The 6432-nt window shown below is 36.8% G+C and overlaps 1 long non-coding RNA gene across 1 annotated transcript; it reads left to right on the top strand.

Annotated features, from left to right (window-relative positions):
* Nucleotides 1-2449: 2449 nt before the first annotated feature.
* On the top strand, nt 2450-3971 carry LOC135704604 (uncharacterized). The gene is made up of 2 exons (XR_010517792.1): nt 2450-2799; nt 3094-3971. It is a non-coding gene; the product is annotated as an uncharacterized LOC135704604 (long non-coding RNA).
* Nucleotides 3972-6432: the final 2461 nt, after the last annotated feature.

Here is a 6432-nt window from a genome sequence, read left to right as displayed (position 1 = left end):
AAATTTTGTTCGAGCCTACATGTCTGTTCTCTGTGCTTATGCCTTGTTCAGACTACGGAGTTGTAACACAGAGAACAGACCTTGAGGCTCAAACAAAATTCATCTAAAAACTTGTGTAAAGATTCCTATAAGACTTAAGCGCCACTAACGGCGCCTTCCCCACTTAAAAACCCTCTTTGACTACCTGATGGCGCTGGCGTTGCAAAACTTACACTAGACACTAAGTGCTGGTATTGCCAAATGGCAGTTTTCAACAGATAATTTATCGATACTAGCGCCAAATTGGTCGAAAGTGATAAATTTGCAGGGGAAATCAGGAGATGCTAGCGCTACATAACGGCGAAGTTTCCACTTAACTTTACACAAGTTTCTGACCGAACTTGGACATCTGTTCTCTGTGGTTGTAACATGTTATACAATAGGTGATACAACCATAGAGGTAACTCTAAGACCAGAAGGTCCCGAATAAACGAGCTCAACTTTTTGGCTCAGCTCTGGTACTCTCTTCGGTCCCAAGCTAATCGATTCACCCCTCGAAACATAGGGAAATTCACTAACCCCTCATTTTATCTGTCAAACTTTCATAGCGAATCAAAACAAACATAGTGTAGTACTGGAATTTATACTAGAATGGGGTACGTTAGTCGATTTGCTTTGGACCAATAGGCTAGTCAAGTAGTGAGCCAATTTAAAATCGTATGTTTCGTATTGATTGTTGATAACACTGTAACGTCCTTTCAATTGGGTAACTTGCCTAGAACAGGGAGAGTGATACTCCTTAATGAACGAAACGTTTTCGTTGACGGTTTAAACGTTAATGCTTTATTTGAATTAACTGAAATACAACATTACCTACGGGAGACATCTGAAGTCGAGTTATTTACTCCTGCATTATGTAAGCGATCACCAATCGGTGATCGTCATTCGAATTGAGAGTGTTAAACTGAGAGAATGGCGTATGCAATTCGCCTTGACACCAGTCCCGAAGTGACGTTTCTTCACACACATTTTGACAGTTCCTTATAAGGTTTTGCGTTGGTGTGAGAGAATAAGAAAAAGTCCGCCATGTTTCACACATAGACTGACAGTTACATATGAGATTTCTCCATAGGAGTAAAGAGTTACAGAGCTCTCGTCAACGCCAATGGAGAAGGCGTTAATAGCTGCTTGGTAACAAATCACTAGAGCGTCCTTGGCAACAGTGAAATGTGAATATGATCCTTATGGGACAGAAAGTGGAATCGATGACATGTGTTTTCGATTATCGAACCGCTTTATGCAGTTCGTTGGCTTGGGAAAATATTTGAAGCAAGGTCCCACGAGTGTGGTCTTGAAACTAATGGTTCTTGGAAATAAGGATAGCAAACATGGTTCTAGAATTTGATGACATGTAAGATTCACATGTCACAACTCAATAACATAATCGTTCACACTATGCTGTTGGTGATACAAATTGACAACTCAGCGGTTGCTATGGTTACGAATGTTTTTGTTTATGTTGATTGTACTTGTGGATGTTGTTTCTTTTTTCCTCGGGTGCTGTAAAACAAAATTCAACGATCAGGACCAACACCAAGGCTTACGTCCCTTAAACAGATTTGTTTATAAATTCTATCCTTAAATTAAATGGTAAAATACTAAAACATGTGTATCTTAAAGGCAAGCCAAATTTATTCATACCAATGAAAAAGTACAATTCATTCATTGCAATACGTCTATTTAATAGGAACTAAGCGATCGATTTAACCTCTGGTGGTAAAGAGAAGAACGTCAAAAAGAGTGTTGTGAGCAGAAAATGTTTGTCGTAAAACATATGAAGTGAAATATTTTTTTCACTTTTCCTGATAAATTGATTCATCTGAGATGCCCCCAAACATTATCTACAGTTAGAAAATTTAATTCTGTATTGTTTCTAGAAGGATCTTGCTGGTGTTCCGGAATATTTTTATTGAGAAAAATGGAAAATTAGAATGATGCTCTTATGATCTTCCGGATTTCGTGTGTGTGATTAATTGAGGTTCAAATCAGTCCAGATCAATTAGGTTCTGCAGGATGATGCCACGAATGAACTCAGTGTTCATCGAATGAACCTTTTGACATAACAGTGCCACTGTTTACAAGCACATAGATTGTTTTTCAAAAACAATAATTTAAAAAAAAAATGAATTTTAATTTGAAATGATGTTGCTAGCGGACATTGCAGAAGTGTGGTTTGCATCTCAAGAAAAAATCGACCACGTAAAGAGTGCCACTGAACTGTCATCCAATTGCAAAACCATATGGAAAATCGATGGAAATTTTCGAGATGTTCAATGAAAAATGCTTCAATTTGCGTTGTGAAAATTCCTTATTCTGATGTAAACAAATGGTTTGGTTGACGTTTCCTCTTGACCTCGTCTGCTCGTCTGGCGCACCCTACATTAGGTTCTGCAGCTCAGTGTTAATAGGCTGAACCTTTTTGACAGTTCAGTGGTACTGTTTACAAGCACTTAGTCGTTTTTTCGAAAAAACAAATTCTAAAATTTCCGAATTTTAACTTGAAAATTGTCGAGGAACAGCGCGGTGAAAGGATGGTACTCGTGGACAATGCATAAGTGTGGTTTACATCTCACTGCAGTCTGAAAAATTATCGAGAAAATCTACCCAAGAAAAAAACGACTAAGTCCACGTAAACAGTACCACTAAACTGTCATCAGATTGAGGTTAACCCCGACGGTGCAAAACCTAATTGGTGGAGCACTGAAAAAGCCTATAATCACTAATCATCGAGTCTGAGCATAAGCAAAAGCATATTCGACTGTTTGACTTGTTTTTTTTTAACTAGTTCGTTTATTTACTAGGCTCAGTCGTGTGTGACACTTTGCGGAGCCAAAATCAGTAATGTTTGATTTACATTTTAAATAGCAGTATTTCTAGGTTAGTATTGGGTACCAATTACTCGTGGCGGGCTCGAGGTTAATGGGTAACAATTTCGATTGGAAGGATCTAGGTAGGAAACTGGTTTCTGAAGCCTCCTTCAGATACTACTCTCGGACGGTTGACCAAATCCTAGCTGGGCAGGGGCAAGTAGCACAGAAACAGGAGGATAATAAGACTTGTTGATCAGTTTCTTACTTGATAACCATTTTAAAGCTTATTCCGAACTTAACAAGAGAGAAGAATGGTATACCGGGTTGTCAAAATCGTATGGGGAAAACACGTTCGAAATACATGTTACATCGAAAAAAGATCATAGCATAAGGGTTATAGTCTGAACGTAGTATAAGGATGGTCACCGAATCTAGTTAATAAGAACGTTTTTTTTTTCTCGCAACATCCTTCGAATAAGCTCTGTCAGATGTGAGTGCTCCAGTCCCCCATGTAATGAAATGCTTGCCAGGTTCACCCGTTCAGGGACCGAAAAAGTACAGGATAAAAAGTCACGACCCTCTGCACAGCGTGCGAAACCCAAGAAAAGCGACGAAAGCGTAACAAAACTCAAATCAACCACGTGCAAATGATAACATCTGTGATAATGGATAAAAACAAATAAAATTACCCATACGAAAACGTAACGATAAGAAGCAAACCACAATTACACATAACGAAGCAAAGCAAAACCGAGAAACTCAGCAACTCAAACAAAACAAACATTTTTTTTTGTAAAAACAAACAAGTACAGAGAACATAATAACTATAGAAGAAGCAACAACAAAAACACAACAAACGAAACACGTTGATAGAAAGTGTGTAAACATTGAAAGAGGGTAAAACGAAACTACAAAATATTCCATCGTCAAAGACTAGTGAGAGTTATAAGTAAACAAACAAACAAACAAAAAGCGCATAAGTATATGAACAACCAATTACCAAAAAGTGGACTGCTCTAGTGATGTAATGATAAACAACAAACAAACAAACAAAAACGAAAACGTTCTAAAACATCAACACATAAGACAACACAACATCTCATTATTCGAAACGGAAGGAAACTGAGAGTTAATAAACAACAACTGCAAACTAACCAATACCAATTAGTGTGAGGCGTAAACGAATGATACACTCTTGGTGGATCGTTTATATGTACGAATGAAGTAATTTCTGTTGATTTTTACTATTACTTTTATACTGAATGTAGGCAGAAGAAAATAGCAAAACAAAAATGAAAGTCAAGTGTAATCGATGTCACGCTCACATTGCGTAGAGTAATTTATTTTTTTGAAACTCAGCTTTAGAAGACGAAGCTTTCGAAAATGACACAAACACCCACGCGAAAACAAAGACAGTGAATCTAGGCGAAGCGAGTTTGGGAATGATTATCTTTACCATTCGAAAAGCAACCGATGTCCAATCAATCTACGTTCATTTGAGTGACGTGAAACACTTGGCCGAAAAGCAAATACCCAAATGAATACAAAACAAAGAAAAAAAAAATCTCGTTGCAATTATATACATATAATCGAATAACTGAAACAAAAGAAAACAAAACAAACAAAAAAAACTTCAATGAGCACCCTTGATAAGCATGTAGATTTCGAAGAATAAAAATTTGCTATAATCAGAAAAGCATCATAAAGCAAGAACATAACAACAACAACAACAAAAAAACACCCGAACGGACTAGACTTTCTCAATATCGAACTATCAGAAAAGAAAGCCCACGGCGGTAAAAGCGGTTTGTCGGTTTTCACTTTTTCACTTTTTATTTCATTTTATGCGGCCTTTTCCGGTTTTTATTAGTTATTCTCTTTTTCTTCATCAGTGTATATAAATTAAAATAAATACATTCTTTCATATATAATAACACATTGAATCAACTTTCTTCTTCTGGGTTTCTTTTTCTCGCATTTCCGCTTGACTTAGCATTTGCCTTCGGGTTTTGTTTTCAACTGTTTTTCACTGGCATCCTTTTTTTTCTTTTTCTTTTTCTCGACTTTTTCTTCTTCTTGAAATAGAGACAACAAACAAAAAAAATCTACGTAAGAAATCATGTCATGTTACCGTTTTCTTCTGTCTTTCATCGTTTTTTTCTTTCTTTCTCCGGATTCTCCCCATTCTTCCTCTTGGCTCTGTCTATGTTACTGTTTCATATTTGTGTCTGTTTTTGTTTTTTTCTCTCTCTTCTTTTTCTTGGGTAGGAATAAAGTTTATCCGATTTGATCAGATTAGTTTTTTTTTATGTTTTTCGCCATACCGTACAAGCACCATAAAGTTGAACAGTGCCTAATGTTGGACAATTTGATGTCGCATAAACGCGAACCATCACTTTACCTTCCCAAAAATAGTTAAAAATTGTTTATAATCCACGCTTGAACTGCAACTGAAATGGCTATGAACTTTACATGAACGTATATGGGATAAAGCTTTAACCTTATGTATTATGGGTTTTTGGAACTGGACCTTACAAATAATAGGTTGTTAAGGTGAAAGTCAATGCTTTTCCGTTTATACTGAATCCACACCCGATCGAACCACACCCAAATTCAAAATGCACCAATACCAACAAGCATTGCAAATTAGAAAAATCAGAAGTATCGAAATTTTGACCGTATTCGTAAATACAATATTGTTGCATTATTATAATAATTCTACTACTGAAATGACAACTTCATTTCAAAGATTCCAAGTTCAGGGAAATCCAAATAATGCTCAGGGAAATCTTGCAGTAGTTCAGGGAAGGCCTGCCGAACTTCAGCGAAGTCCTGATGAAGTTCCGGGAAGCCCTGCTGAAAGTCCTTCCGAAGTTCAGGAAAGTCCTTGCGAAGTTCAGGGAAGTTCTGCGAAAATTTAGAGAAGTTCTGTCGAAGTTCAGGGAAGTTTTGCCGAACTTCAGGGAAGTCCTACCAATGTTCAGGGAATTTCTGCCGAAGTGATTTATTAGATTTATCGACTGGTGCGTATGGAGATTTCTTTTATATGCCTTTCTCAGTCTAGGGTAATCCAAACAGGGAAATGCAAAACTGACTGTTTGGATCAAGCTTGGCATACACAGTAGACTGATGCAAAATTTGAAATTTTCGCTCCACAGTGCTCAAACGGTTTCAAATCAGGTCCTGATTAGCCTCCCAAAATTTAAACACATTTGGTAAGAAACTGACTTGGCACAAACTATTCGAAGTTTATATGGAAATTACTATGTGAAAACCAAACTTTTTGTTCATTGTCTACTACCCATTTTCCATATTGCTTTTTCGAAAAGTTCTATAATTATTCTTATGGGAATTTTTTTAAGCTACAACTTTGCCGAATATCGTTTTTCAACCAAATGTCAAATTAAATAGTTATTAATTGTTTAAGAGATTGATAATCTTATGGCATGATCAAGCAGCTGTTCTGTTAGCAACACTGTATTCTGCAGTGTGACATAGTAGCCATGATATTTGTGCTCTATTCTTCTCACCAGAAACACCAATGTTGCCTGCTGAACAGTTGAATGAGCATAATCATAAGACA

The sequence above is a fragment of the Ochlerotatus camptorhynchus genome, unplaced genomic scaffold, assembly GCF_037179485.1.
Source record: "Ochlerotatus camptorhynchus isolate MF236.1 unplaced genomic scaffold, CSIRO-AGI_Acam_v1.1 ptg000244l, whole genome shotgun sequence".
Classification (NCBI taxonomy): Eukaryota; Metazoa; Arthropoda; class Insecta; order Diptera; family Culicidae; genus Ochlerotatus; species Ochlerotatus camptorhynchus.
This window is presented reverse-complemented; position numbering and strand designations above follow the sequence as displayed.